Here is a 16,421-nt window from a genome sequence, read left to right as displayed (position 1 = left end):
GAGGGCAACACCTTAGCATCGAGGGCAACAGAGAAGACCGAGGAGCAACGGCCAGAGCTAAGAGCACAGACCACACTTACCGATGCTGTAGCTCATGGGAAGGCTGTGGTGATCACAGATGCTACTAGGGCTTGGCCAGCACCAGGACCCAAAGAAGAGCCCGAAGAGGACGAGGTGGAGGAGGTCCTGGGTCATCTGCAAGACAAGCGACAACATGTTTATATGTTGCGTTGGTGGAACAACCAATGGGTTATCCATGAGGAAATCCCAGAGGTCAAAGAAACCAAGAAAGTTGAACGGGCGACGAAGCGGCTTGTTACGGAAGTGTAGGTAAGCTTCGCTTCACACCCTGGTCTTGCGGTATAGTTGTAGTTGTCTTACTTAGCTATCTGCACACAGGACTTAATGAAGACCACAAGGTACCACAAGAAATGCTTCGACCAGATCGACAGGATCGTTGCAAACAATAAGGAGCTGACGGCGGAGGTGGACCGCTTGTGCCAGCGACTTGAAGCCACCGATCATGAAAAGACGGTGCAAGATTCCTAGAACCAAAACCTGGTCATCCAACTCAGTAAGAAAGAGCAGGAAAGAATAGGTAAGTAGCCATTTTATCATAGCGACTACTGATAAATGCTATTGCATTGTTGGTAGTAATAGCTGTAGTGCAGGCTTAGAAGCTGAAGTGATCCATCTCCGAGAGGAGATTAGTCGTGTGGTCGGGGAGTGTAATCGCCTAAACGAGGACAATAGAAAACTGGCACAAGACTAGTCGCAGCTTCGAGACCACACGACCAAGATGACAGAGGAGCTAAAAGGTAAGTTGTCCAACCACCTTTGCTCATTTTTGTTGCCTACCGTAGTTTGGCATAGTATAGCATCTTAATAGTGTGTGCGGTTTGCAGTTATAAAAATCAATGCAAAGAAGCATCTGGAGGCCGTGATGAAAGACCGTGACGGCTAGAAGGTGCAATGCCAAGAGATCACCAAGGACCGTGACACCTGGAAAAACTAGTGCCAGGAGGTGGCAAAGGGCATTTTGCCGGTCCTTAACCTCATCGATCTGGCGCTAGCAGAAGATGTGCCAAGGACGTCATAGCTGGGATTGATCGAGAGATGCCAAAGGGCATGGGGATGGTTCTAGGAGTTCATGAAGGAGGCGGGAGAGTACGCAGGTGCACATGTGCTAAGCATGGTATGTGCTCACTACCCCCTGATCGATCTCAAGCGCCTAAAGGCTGGATACCCAAAGGAGGTAGATCCATACAAGGCTAAGGAGCTATAGATGACCCAGCTGGACTTGTCGACGAAAATAATTGGCGATATTAACTTGTGTGGAGGTGTGACACCACCCGTATAAGGAACACCGTCAACAAGTCAGCTGTGAGCGCCGTCATTTTCAAGCCAATCGGTGAAGCATGCGGTCTCGACCAGCCAGGCATCAGTGGGGCCATCTTCTTCAGCTCGATCAATGCCAGAGTCCCCGAGACCCTTGCACGATGTGAGGCCCAGCGAGCAACAGGTGCCGCGTGCCCTGACCAGCCAATAGTATAGGCTATAGCTATAGAAGATATAGTTGTGTTATTGTAAACTTGGACCTTTTCAAGCAAGCTTGTAATAACGTAACTGTATATCAACATAAGCTTGTTTATTTTGTAGAAAACGTGTTTAAGCTCAAATATCGTGTTGATGTAACTAAGTTAGAACATGTTGGAATTCTGTTTAGTTGTACTAGTTTAGTCGACACGTCATCCTGAAAGGTTTGTATGGCCCTAGTTTGTCTTATGGTAGGAGTGTGAGGTGCATAGCTTGTGCACACGTTGAAACACACAAGTCAAACCAGAGAGCACCTGCCGATCACCCGTAGCGTAGAGAGCAGATCCCATGCACGCGTTGGGAGGAACCGGAGACAGGGCCTGCTCTGAGAACCCGAGAAGGAATGGTGGTTGATTTTAACTGGTAAAGTTAGAATAATAGTAGACTTCGAAGTGACACATTAGAGTGGTCAGAGAAATCATAATAGCTTTATTAAAATAAATCGAAAGTACAAGAGGGGTACATATCTTAGTAGTTAAGCATAGAAACGCCTAAGCTTGTCGATGTGCCAGGAATTAGGTATGTCTATTCCATCTAGGCGAGCTAACCTGTAAGATGTAGGGCGTGCAACCTCCTTCATCATGAAGGGCCCTTCCCATGGGGTTGTGAGTTTGTGGACACCAGCCTAATTTGTCTTCCACTTTAGGACGAGGTCCCCAACCATGAAGAACCACTCCTTGACGTTCTTGTTGTAGTACCTGCGCAACACAAGGTATTTGGCTATACGTATGCAAGAATCGAGCCGCTTCTCTTCTGCACTCTTCACTTCTAGCTCCCGTATTTCATTGGCCTTGTCTTCATCAAAGTTCTCTACCCATGCTGATCTAAAGGCTATATCTGTAGGGAGCACTGCCTCAGTGCCATAAACCATAAAGTATGGTGATACATCGGTATTGTGACTGGGCTGGGTTCTGAGACCTTAGACCACGACTGGTAACTCTTTGAGCCATCTTCTAGGAGCTTTGTCATTCTCTTTGTACATCCTCTTCTTGAGTGTGTCCAGGATCATACCATTTGCCCGCTCGACCTGTCCATTAGCTCTAGGGTGTGCTACCGAGACATATTTTACTACTATGCTCCTTTCATCGCAGAAGTCCCAAAAAGCGTTCCCGGTGAACTGAGTACCTAGATCAATGATGATGCTGTTGGGTATACCGAAGCGATGGATGACCTAGTCGAGGAATGCGATAGCCTTTTATGAAGATGCCTTGACCAGGGGCATGTACTCTATCCACTTGGAGAATTTGTCGATCAGCACAAAGACGCATGTAAATTTCCCAAGGGCCGGTTTGAAAGGCCTGATCATATCTAGTCTCCAGCATGCGAAGGGCCAAGAGGCTGGTATAGTCTGAATCTCGTGTGCTGGTACGTGGATTCTCTTGGCAAAGAACTGACAACCTTCATAATGGCGGACTAGCTTCTCTGCATTGGCTATGGCTGACGACCAATAGAACCCTACTCAGAAAGCCTTGCCAACCAGCGTTCTCGAGGCCACGTGGTTGCCACAGGAGCCTGAGTGGATTTTGTCTAGGAGATGTTCACCATCCTCCTAGGTTATACACTTCATCAAGATTTCCTCCTTCGCGTTCTTGTGCCACAATTTACCATCAACGAGCAGATACTGCTTACTGCGATGCATCAGGTGTTTGTTTTCTGTCCGATCAGTGTAACCGCTACCATCTGTCAGGTACTTGATGAAAGGTACTCTCCAGTCAGGCTCCTTAGTGGTCAGAGGTGGTTTGGTGGTGTTTGACGCCGGAACCGTAGCCACCAATAGCTGGTCTAGAGGCTTGTCAACTGCGGGATCTTCTTCTTTGATGGAGGGTGTGAGCCACCAATCTGCTGTAGATCATATTTGTTGCTAGGTTGTTTGCAAGTAGCAATGAATTTGTCGATGAATGCTTGCTTGAGCTCTTGCCAAGAATCAAAGTAGTTCATCGGCAAGCTAACTAGCCATTGGTGGCCTGCATGACTGACGGCGACTAGGAAGTAATTAGACATGACGTGCTCGTCAGCCATGGCTGATCTACACGTGGTTTCGTAGAGCATGACCCATAACTCGGGGTTCTCCTTGTCATCGTACTTCTAGAGTTTTTCAAGCTTGAAGTTTTTGTGCCATATGACTTGGTGAAGGTGAGGAGTAAACTACTTCAAACCCAAAGAGCCATGGGTAGTATCATATTCCATATGACGATAGCTTTCGTGGGATGCACGATCATTGGCTCTTTGGTTAATGCGATCGCATAGATCGCGTTCTCCGAGGGAATGGCGGAGATCGTTATTGCCATCATGGCGATCCTGATTGCCATCCTGGTTGACCCAGCAACCGTGGTTACCACGATGATTGTCGCAGTTGTCTCATCGATTATCATCTTAGTTGTTGCGGCGGTTGTCATCCCGACCACCATCATGACCACCATTTCTACCTTAACGGTTGTCTGATGGGTCGTTGTTGCGCGAGCCACGTTGGTTGGGTGACTGTGGGTGACTTGAGTACTGGCAACTGCAGCTTGACTTGACTAAGATAGATGGAGCTCGGGCTTGGTTTGCAATCTCTACGGTCTGGGCTATAGCAGCCGTCAGGTAGGCTTGTACATCATCATGAATTACCTAGATTTCTAGGGTATTGGGTAGTCGTTGCATTGTCGCCATAGCAACAGCTATGTTGGCGCTTAGAGTCCTAAAGACCTGCTTTTCCCCTACCCCATCAAAGGCATTGTTGAGATTGCATGGCTAGAACCTTATGCGTCGTGCCTCCTCTTCTACCTCGGCTTCGGCTTGTCTACGATTAAACTGGTCAATATTGCGTGCTTCGCGTGCTAGCCTTTGTTGTTCTATTTCGCCAACTACTGGTGGTTCGTCATTACTGACGACATTGATCAAGTCTCCTAGCCTTGGTGGGAAAGATGGGAATCATGGGAAACCCGGGGAGTGGTCTGGGATATCCAGATCGTATTCAACTTCTTCATTGTCATGACGCTAGAGCTTAGTGTGGACGGAGCCAATAGATGCGATGCTAGATGGGGAGCTTGAACCACCCTCTTGAACTATGTGGACCGACCCTTCTTGATACTCCTCGATCCGAACCATGTTGACGAAGTTGCGTGACTTTGGGCGAGGTCGATGTATAGAACACAGATCCGAGCAGCGTTGTATATTGTGCGCAAAGTTGGAAACAGTGTTTCGCAGGCCGTAGGGCTAAGCCTAGTAGTTCTCCATCGAGGCTTCGCACTTGGAGAGCCGGAGACCCGTCGTGGGGGCTGGTCGGCAACGAACGGAGCGCCCTTCAGGAGTAGACGTGACCACGAGATCCGTACCAAGTCGTGCAGGACGACTAGGCCAAGCTAGTCAGGTAGATCTGTTGTGGGTAGTGGTTACCTACTCGGTAGGTTGATTTTGAATCGAATCTACCAGAGCTAGGGTTTCAGCAAGCTTGGTGCCGACCCGATCGATGGAGTCGAGCAGGTTGATGTTGTCGATCTGCCTCCCTTTGTAGCGAGGAAGCAGATGATAGGTTATCAGCATGGCTGAAGACGATGCTAGTGTGGCCGGAGCCAGATCCAATGTGGTTGGAGCCATAGCTGATGCTGGTGAAGTAGTGGTTGACACAGATTAGATCTGCGCCTCCTCCGTGGCCATGGCGATGAAGTTGTCGGAGCCAGTGGTCTAGGTGAACTGGCCGATGGTGAACGTGAGGTCGTTCGGCGTAGCCATGGAACCGGGGATGATGACCATCTTGTTCGTCTAGAGAGCAGTATGCACACCCCCACCTAGTATGCCACTATCAACAAAATATGGTCGATAGTCTACCTAGGGGTATGCCCAAGGTAGTAGATTATCAGCAGACAGATGCGCAAGCTACAAACAAGATGGTGACGCAAGATAGACATGAGGTTTTATCTAGGTTCGGCCACCGTGAAGGCGTAATACCTACGTCCTACGTCTGATTGTATTGCTGTATATCAATGAGAGATGTTTTTTAGAGGGATTCCCTACCCACCTTATATAGTCTAGGGGCAGGATTATAGATCTGAAAACAAATCCTAACCGGTTACAATTGCCATAGGTGATCGGATAAGGATTTCTATTCTAACCGACCAGGATCTTGCTTGATCTCCAAATCTGCCTTGATTCCTTGCGTGGGACTCCGAGTAAATCGGCCGGGCCATGCATTGCCTTCTAGTGGGCCAGACCTCCTAGTCTGGGCCAGCCCAAGCCTAGCCATAAGGGTATAGGGGTTAATACCCCCATACAATGAAAAGCTCAAGAAAGATCTTAAAGAGATCAAAAGCCGCAACACTATTATGCAAGAAACTCTTGATCATGATGGTGACTTGATCCTTAAGAATGAGAAGCTCAAAGAAGAGAACAAAAACCTCAAGGAAGAGAAAAACAATGATGCTCTCAAGGAAGAAAACAAGAAGCTCAAATTAAAGAAAGAGCATCTCAAGATTGGATTGAGCAAGTTCACAAGAGGCAAGTATCTATAAAGTGAGCTACTTATGAACACTATCATGAAGATGGATAGAAGTGGTATTGGGTATTTGGCAAACCAAGAGAAGAAGGCTCAAGCTCAATAACAACACAAGTCAAAGCCAAAGCTAAAGAGATATTTTGAGTGTGGACAAGAAGGTCACTTTGCCCATGAGTGCCAAACTCCACCACCACAACCCTTGTCCAAGCATGCTAGACCTTTTGCCTTCAATGCTCATTACATGCTTAGAAAGGATTCTAGTGGGAAGATGAAAGTTATGTTCTTAGGACCTCCCAACAAGAATAGGCCATAAAAAATTTGGGTTGCAAAGTCACTTGTTGAGAAGGTGAAGGGCCCTCAATAAGTTTAGGTTCCTAAAGCTTGATCTCTTGTGTGTAGGTGAACTACAAGACCGGTGGAAGTTATTGGGTTATTGATAGTGGTTGCACATAGCATATGACTGGTGATCCTCATATGTTCACCTCACTAGATGAAGAAGTAGATGGACAAGAAAGAATCACATTTAGAGATAATTCAAAGGGCAAGGTTCAAGGATTGGGCAAAGTGGCAATATCAAATGATCATTCTATCTCAAATGTGCAATATGTTGCTTCATTAAGCTTCAACTTGCTATCTATTGGATAATTGTGTGATCTTGGCTTTCAATGCTTGTTCAACGAGAAGGAAGTTGTTGTATCTAAGAAGGATGATGATCAAGTGATATTCAAAGGATTTAGATACAACAACCTATATCTAGTGGATTTCACCTCTGAAGATATAAATTTAAAGACTTGCCTATTCACCAAAACAACACTTGGGTGGCTATGGCATAGAAAATTTGCTCATGTTGGGATAAGCTCACTCAAGAAGCTAATGAAGAATGATTTGGTGAGAGGGTTGAAGGATGTGAAGTTTGAGAAGGACAAACTTTGTAGTGCATGTCAAGCCGGCAAGCAAGTTGCAAATACTCATCCAACCAAAGCTTTCATATCAACCACAAGAGTGCTAGAACTTCTTCACATGGATTTATTTGGACCAACAACATACAAGAGTTTGGGAGGAAATCTTTATTGTCTTATGATTGTTGATGACTATTCAAGATACACATGGGTATTCTTCCTTCATGACAAATCCAAAGTTGCATCTTGCTTCAAGAAGTTTGTCAAGAGAGCACAAAATGAATTTGAAGTGCAGCTCAAGAAGATTAGAAGTGACAATGGGAAGGAATTTGACAACATAAACATAGAAGCCTATTGTGATGAAGTTGTGATCCAGCATGAGGTCTCCACAACATATACTCTTCAACAAAATGATGTAGTTGAGAGAAAGAACCGGACATTGATCACTCTTGCAAGAACAATGCTAGATGAGTACAACAGCCTTAAAGCTCTATGGGCGAAAGCTATCAACAACACATGCTATGCATCTAACCGCCTATTCCTTCAAAAGTTACTTAGCAAGACACCTTATGAGTAGCTCAATGGGAAGAAGCCGGACGTCTCTTTCTTTAGGGTGTTTGGTTGCAAATGCTAAATCTACAAGAAGCGACAATGCCTAGAGAAGTTTTAAAGATATTGTGATATTGGTTTTCTTGTTGGTTACTCATCAAAGTCCAAAGCATATAGAGTATTTAATCATGCCACCGGCTTGGTTGAAAAACATATGATGTGGAATTTAATGAATCTAACGGCTCCCAAGGAGCACGTGAGAATCTTGATGATGTAGGTGATATACCATTGAGAGAGGCTATGAAGAACATTCCGATTGGAGACATCAAGCCTAAAGATGATGAAGATGATGTATAAGTGATTGATCCACCTTTTTCATCAAGTGTGCCACAAGATTGTGATAAAGATGGGAGAGTAGAAAATGAAGATACTCATGTCTCCCATGATCAAATGGTGGTACAAACACAAGATGTTGATGCTCCACAACCTCCTCCTCAAGTGATCAATAGAAGAAATACCTCTCTACTACAAGATCATCCACAAGATCTCATCATAGGGAGTCCATCAAAGGATATAATGACTCGCTCACAAAAACTTACTTTATTTATTGCTCATCACTCTTTTGTCTCTTGCTATGAGCCTACCAAGGTAGAAGAAGCTCTTTAAGATCTGGATTGGATAAATGCCATGCATGAAGAGTTGAACAACTTCACCTGCAATGAAGTTTGGACTCTTGAAGAGCGGCCAAAAGATGCAAGAGTCATTGAAACAAAGTGGGTGTTCCACAACAAGCAAGATGATCAAGGCATAGTTGTGAGAAACATAGCAAGACTAGTTGCAAAGGAGTTCTCTCAAGTTGAAGGATTGGATTTTGGAGAGACCTTTGCACCGGTTACAAGACTAGAAGCTATCCGTATCCTCCTTGCATATGCATCATATCATGAAATGAAATTATATCAAATGAATGTAAAAAGTGTATTTTTAAATGGCTTTATTAAAGAACTAGTCTATGTTGATCAACCTTCTAGGTTTGAAGACCCTAGATATCTTAATCATGTTTATAGGTTGTCCAAGGCATTATATGGGCTTAAGCAAGCCCTAAAAGCTTGGTATGAGCACCTTCGGGACTTCCTCATTGAGAAGGGCATCACCATTAGGAAGATCGATACCACACTATTCACCAAGAAGCTTGATGGGCACATCTTCATTTGTCAAGTGCATGTTGATGATATCATATTTGGATCATCAAATGGAGATTCTTGCAAAGAGTTTGGTGAATTGATGTTGAAGGAGTTTAAGATGTCAATGATTGGAGAGCTTACATTCTTTCTTGGTTTTCAAGTCAAGTAAATGAGAGAAGGGATTTTTATCTCTCAAGAGAAATATACAAATGATCTTCTCAAGAGATTCAAGATGAATGAATGTAAGCCAATCAAGACACCAATGCCAACTAATGGACATCTCGACCTAGATGAGGGAGGTAACATGGTTGATCAAACTCTCTATTACTCTATGATTAGTAGCTTCTTATATTTAACCGCATCTAGGCCCGACATCATGTTTAGTGTGTGTATGTGTGCTAGATTTCAAGCTAATCCTAAGGAAACTCATTTGATTGCCGTTAAAAGAATCCTTAGGCATCTTAAGCACACACCAAGCATTGGCCTTTGGTATCCCAAAGGAGCTATATTTGAATTAGTTGGCTATTCCGATTCGAATTATACCGGTTGCAAAGTGGATAGAAAAAGCACATCCGGAGGGTGCCATTTGTTGGTAGATCACTTGTGTCTTGGTCCTCCAAGAAACAAAATAGTGTGACTTTGTCTACCATCGAAGTAGAATACATTGCCGTGGGTGCTTGTTATGCACAAATACTTTATATAAAATAAACTTTGCTAGACTATGGTGTAGTTCTAGAAAAAGTACCTCTTTTATGCGATAATGAAAGTGCGATTAAACTTGTAAATAATCTGGTTCAACACTCTCGCACCAAACATATAGATATCCGCCATCACTTTCTTAGAGATCATGTTGCTAAAAATGATATATCATTAAAAGGTGTAAGGACCGAGGATCAATTGGTAGATATCTTCACTAAACCGCTAGATGAGGTGACTTTTTATTGATTGCGGAATGAGCTCAATGTTCTTGATTTTAGTAACTTCACTAAAAAATTTGCTTGTGTTGTCCCTTGCATTGCATTGTAATATACAACATGTTTAATTTTTTTCAATGCATATAGAGCTCGTCTAACATGGTTAAGATAACCGCCGTAAACCGTGTGAAGAAGCTTAACCTTGGATCAAACTTGACAAGCAACTAGATTTATTTTCAAGTATTGCATTGCATATGCATGAATGTTGCTTTGTCGTTTATCTTCAATTGCCCTCTTATTGCCTATTTTCTTAAAAAGAATTATAGCCTAAGGCAAAATATTTTGAAAAAAATTGAGGGTTTGAAAGAGATCACTCATATCAGTCTCAATTAGTGTTTATTTGGATCTTATTGGAGTTGGGACTTGATTGAGAACATGCAGCACCAAGGACTTTGAAGATTTGTTGGAAAAAGAGTGACCGGACGCTGCACCGGACTCTGATGTCCAGCGTCCGGTCAGTTCATAGGAGGTGAACTACTGCCGAGAAGGAGTGACCGGATGCTAAAACAGTGTCTTCCCAGCGTCCGATCAGATGGCGATCCAGCGTCCGGTTGATCGAAGTCGATGAAGGCAGCTTGCATGGGACTCTAGCTGTATCCAGTCGGTGTTCACCAGATGCGTCCGGTCACGATTCCAGGGGATTTGGACCTCTCTGGAATCGACTAGACACTGGGTGGCAGTGTCCGGTCGCTGCCACCGGAGCGTCCGGTCAGTAGAAAACATGCGGGAATCGAACTCTCTTCTCTATTTTCTATTCTACTCCATGGGGGCCACTATAAATCACCATGCACATGGTTGACCTATCCTATTCCACATCATCGCTACGCCTGCTTGAGCCGCCATGCCATCATCCTCGTCTTGCTCTCGCGTCACCGAGCTTCTCCACGCCGTGCCCACGTCGCCGCTCGTGACTCCACGCCATGCGCCACCGCCGCCGCTGCCCGCACTGAGCACCGCCATCGAGCTTCTCCACGCCACACCCATGCCACCGCTCATGCCTCCACACCATGCACCACCACCGCCATGCCCCACGACGCCATCACCATGCTTCCCCTACCCACAGCTATGCCGCCGCTGCCCGCACCGTTATGCCCTGCCCGCGCCACCTCCGTTCACCAGCGCCGCCATCTGATCCAAGACGAAGTCCCTGCCATCACAAGCAATAAAGCCACTTTCCTACTCGCCCGTGCCCTAATCCACTGCCCTACATTGCGTTGCTCGGCAACCGCACTTCGCCAGAACCCTAATCACCTGTTGCCGACCCGGTGGTCCCCCGATCCATTCCTCTACTCATCGTTTCACCGGTTCGTCAGGTAGCAAGCCCTTGGTTCTAATTTCGCATCTAATTACTTGCTTTCCTAGGGTTTCATATCTCTAGATGAATAATTAAAATTATTTGTATACCCTCTATTCTATCGTGTAGCGAGTCAGTGCCATTGTGGTCCTATTTGTAGTTGTCAATCAACTCGGGGCTAAGCTTGCGAGTATGGATTGAGGCCAAGCCTCGGAAGTGACAATTGGTAGTTGATCTTTGTCAGTGGCAGTTGTTCTTTTTAGATCCATCAGATGGTTTGTGTCAAGAATGTTGGAGGAGGTCCCGGTGATGAGGATCCAAGACCCCCGTCTCGCTTGCCTATAGATCCAAAAGGCAAGGTGACAAAGAAGCTTGCAACAAAGAAGCGAAAGTATCCAGATGCAGATATGGCTAAAGCAGCTGCAGTTGCAGTAGCAACAGAGTGTGCAGAGGCAGGAGGTGCTAGGAGTGGAGTCCAAATCGTAGATCAGCTCTCTCCATCTATGAGGGCTACACTAGAGTAGGTTGAGCGCCGTCATGGTGATCCAGCTAGGACTATCATGGTTGTGGGACGGCAAGTTGTCTTGGATGAGAGTCAGACTCAGGAGGGAGAGCAGGTCATGGAGACAGAACAGGTACCTCAGCCACAGCTTCGCTGCTCTGGTCATACCCATGTGTCAGTCACTCCAAGGTTAGAGACCCAGTGGAGGGGTTCACATCCACCGCCTAGACCACAGGGTCCGCCTCCAGTGACCCACTTGGATTTGAGGGCCACCACGGCCAAGCAGGTTCAATAGCTCAGATTTTTGGACTTTGAGCTGTGGTTTCCACCGAGGCAGGATGAGCGTGCTTCAGAGGGTTTCTACACACCTCTGCAGGAAGATTTTTATAATGCATATCTTAACAGTGGGGTAGTATTTAGATCTCAAAGGGTGTGCAACATTGAGACCATTATAGCAACAGCTAGAGAGCATATTCACCCTTACCTAGCTTACTTGCCAGGGTTGATAGATTTATTTGGATGGATAGGCTTATATATTCCATCTTGGGTCCGTCAGTTCTATGCTACACTCTGGATTGACCTGCAGCACAGATTTATACACTTTGCATTGAGTGGCAGAGATTATAGGCCGACGAGCACTAGGGTCAAAGAGATACTCAGGCTTTAGGAGCAACCTGTCTGGCTACATGAGGTTTGCTATGGATAGACAATGTCCCCCAGATGCCCTCATGGCGGTATGGTGCCACCTACAGATCTAGTCCGCCACTGCTTCATAGAGCCATTCGGTGAGGGGTCTAGCAGGACACTCAATGATCTCACTCCCACTGCTAGAGTGCTTGATGCCATTATGAGGAGGACACTACTTCCAAGAATGGGATATCGCAAGGGCTTGACTCGCATATAGTTATGGTTACTGAACTCTCTGATACAACAGATAGTGTTTGACATTTGAGATATTCTTCTATCAGAGATGGAGGATACTATTGCAGAGGGGTTTAGGAGTCACATGCAGCTGCTATATGCTCACTGGATTACATTTTTGATCCATAGGGCAGTTACTATGAGGCCTCCAGAGATGCTGGCAGAGTACTGTGGTGCTACTATAGAGTTTCCTGCATACAACATGACTCAGATGATCCGACATAGTGCAGTGAGGACACCCAGCCAGCTGAGCCGACATCTAGAGGTGCCAAAGACTACAGCTCAGTAGAATGAGACTATCAGGGGTATAGCAGCTATAGAGGAGGAGCAACTTGATGCTTAGTAGGAGGGGATGATCGAGAGCGACCCTAGTGATAGCTCAGATGATGACTACTAGGACATTCCTCAGATGCCTCCACATCGACATGACCATGAGGCTGGTAGCTCTAGTTCAGCTCCACCTGCACCGTAGACAGACCTCGCTCTACTTGCCATACTTGAGTGGATGAGGCAGGATCAGGCTCGCCATGCTTAGAAGACCGCCGCCACTTTTGTATAGTTTTAGACTCGGCAGGATGAGTTTCAGTGATAGCAACAGGCCATACAGCAGCAGCAGCAGGCCATGCATCAGTAGCAGCTCCTCATGCAGCAGTAGCTCCTTGGATTTATACAGCATGTAGTGACAGCTATTGGGGTTCCACCGCCACAGCCTTCACCCCAGCTTGGTCAGCCTGCCACCACTTCTATGACTCTAGCTTTAAGCTTCACCTACAGAGCAGATGTCCTAGTGGTTTGCCTCACTAGTGTTAGCCCTGCAGTTCACACCTCTTTAGATAGGCTTCACACTAGCTCAGACTTCCTCGCTACTAGTACTAGATACCTCAGTCTCTAGAAGTCTTGGAGCGACTTTCAGTGAGTTGACAGGGCAGCCTACTCTGCCATATTTGCATGTTCCAGGTCCTTCTATAGTTGCACCTATTACTGGAACTATAGAGGCGCTCCCTTCCTCGATGGCATCATTAGAGCCAGCTGCTCGAGTCATACCTGCACAGTCTATAGCAGCTCCAGTTATTGATCTGACTTAGACCACTTCAGCGTCACTTCTAGCTATAGAGGGTTAGACTTCTCATAGCTCTGGTTCAGATAATGATGGCACTCAGTTCCAGCTTGCTCCTCGTACCTCAGCGCCTGACTCATCCGCTGCAGCCCCACCGACCGACCCTTAGGTTTTAGTGTTTGACACCAAAGGGGGAGAGGGATCGAGTATGTTAGTCTTAGGGAGAGTGACATATCTAGGGAGAGCTTAGTTTATCTACTAGATTATCTATTACATTTGGAGTTTTATGTGTGATACACTATTATGCATTCGTGTGTTTATTTTTATGCATCAAACTATATTTATGTGATAGTGATATCTACGTGATCGTGATATATGACATGTGTGCTCTCTACTTTGAATTACTTATATGTCATATCACTTGTGCTATGCTCATTTGCTTTGCTTCCGCATTTTACTCCGATGCAAATGAGCTTTATTACTTGTACTCATGCTTATTTCATATCTTTTGAGTACATCATGTTGGCTTGGGTCATATAAGCTTGCCTAACTCTTTTGTTCTTATTGTCAAAAGCTTATATGAACCAAGCATGTTAAAAATCTCAACTCTTTCACATACTCGAGGTGGTATTATCATCAATCACTAAAAAGGGGGAGACTGAAAGCATCTAGGCCCCTAGTTGGGTTTCGGTGATTAATGACAATATATGATTACTATGACTAACGTGTGTTTTGCAGAGGCAATTAAGTTAGGTCTTGGTAATGGAGATCGATTGGGCTATCATGGTGGTCATGCCCCTACGATAGAAATCGTTTTGGTTTTCAAAGGATGGACGACAAGGTTAAGGATAGACTAGTTCTAAGTGTCGTTTGGTGTTGAAGAGACACTTAGAGTAGTTTATGACTTTATTTTTCCTTTGACCATACTATTAAGGGGGGTATGGATGGGTAGCTTGACCTAGGTGAGTCTAGTGGGTTAGGTGTGGTGCACACTTGCTAAACCTAGCACTAGGTAGCTCCTAAAAAGCTCTTAGATCCATTGGAGCAAACTTCATTCACGTACGATCGAAAATTGGAAGTGAATGGAGGGTCAAATACTGACCAAACACTGGCTTCGGTGTGACTGAACGTTGGCACAGAGTTTGGTCAGTTCATTTGATCAAGGTGAAGTCATCTAGAAGTGACCGGACGCTGAGAGGTGAAGTGACTAGACGCTGAGGGCCAGCGTCCGGTCGACTCCAGTAAGGTTCTAGAGAGGGAAAATCACGACCGGACATGTCCGGTCAGTGATGACCGGACACCATCCAGCGTCCGATCACCATTTGATCATTGGAATTCGGGGGGAACTGACCGGCGCGTCCGATCAACATGACCAAAGCGTCCGGTCACCCCGTAGAAGCACATAACGATTTGTTTTTTAGCCCATGTTATAAATACTTCCTCCATTCGTGTGTGGGTGTACTTTTGCTCATTCCAACAGCTGAGAAACATCTTTGTGAGTGCCAAGAAGAGCAAGATCCTAGTGAGGTGATTGAGATTTGAGAATCCCAAAGAGAGCCCTCATTAGTGAGATCAAGAGTAGCAAAGTGTGCATCCACCCTTCTCATTAGGCTTGTCGTGGTCAAGTGAGAGTTCGTGCTTGTTACTCTTGGTGATCGCCATCACCTAGATGGCTTGGTGGTGATTGGGAGCTTGGCGATCATCTGACGGTGCTTATGGATGACCCAACTCAAGTTGTGAGCGATTGTGGGTGATTCACCACGACAAAGTGTTAAAGAATCAATCCATAGAGAGCACTTGACCCTTACGTGGATCAAGGGGGAGCTACACCCTTACGTGGGTGCTCCAACAAGGACTAGTGGGGAGTGGCGACTCTCCGATACCTTGGCAAAATATCGCCGTGTTCCTCCTCCTCTCTTTACTTTGAGCATTTACTTTGAGCAATTCAATACTTATCTTTACATTCATAGAATTGCCATGCTAGAGTAAGATTAGAACTTAGGTTGCAAAACTTTTTGTGCAGTAGAACATTAGAAACACTTTCTGTACACAATGGGTTAATTGGGCTAACCGTTGGATTTAATTATTGCAAAGAAATTTAGAATTAGCCCAATTCACCCCCCTCTTAGGCATCTTGATCCTTTCATAAACATCCCCACGTTATCTGATATTAACGTGACTGCTTTGCGCACTGTTCCTACAGACAACGCTTATGCAAGAAAGCCCTCGCATTAACCCGTCATCGCAATGGAATGGTCTTCGATGTCCCTACGCTCGCTGGCGCGGCATTGATCGGCACTAAGCAGCTACGCCGGTCAACTTGGGACCCCTATGACGCATCTAAGGGCCGATGCTCACCTATGGGCCAACGCGCAACGATGGACAACGATTAGGAGACCAGAGACGAACTAGAGCGGCTCCTCCACGTCGGTGGACAAACCACAACGATGATGGCGGTGTTCTAATGAGCCATGGCACTATCGAAGCAGTAGAGATAGTGGGCAAGCATCAGGGACTCGCCACGGACTCGGAAGAAGGGGTGGTTAGGTCGGAGGCGGTCCGAGCAGAGCTGCCGTGTGTGACCGAATGGTGCGGCGGCGCTCCACGACGGCACGACCGCGTCAGTGGTGTCGGGGTAGCGGTAGTGGTTCGGCCAAGGTGCGTAGGTTGCAGAGGAAATCGAGCCGAGGCTAATGGCATTGCTGGGCTAGCCTCTAACGACCTCGTGGGGAGCTGCCACTCGCATCGGTCGAACGTGGCCTTAACGGCTCATCGGTGGGGAAAACTACAAATTGGAGCTTGGACGGGCTCGATTCAAGGCGGGATGGGGTCGGATGGCTAAGGGGGTTAATGGCGGAGCTAGGGGCGTGACGAATCGAGCGATGGTGACCTTTCCCTGATGGGTTTCAAGAACGACATCGCGTCGAGTAAAAACAACAAGGAGGGGAGGGAGGTCAGCCTACGCTCGTCGAGA

This window comes from Miscanthus floridulus, chromosome 5 (genome assembly GCF_019320115.1).
Source record: "Miscanthus floridulus cultivar M001 chromosome 5, ASM1932011v1, whole genome shotgun sequence".
Lineage (NCBI taxonomy): Eukaryota > Viridiplantae > Streptophyta > Magnoliopsida > Poales > Poaceae > Miscanthus > Miscanthus floridulus.
Note: the sequence above shows the minus strand (reverse complement) of the source record.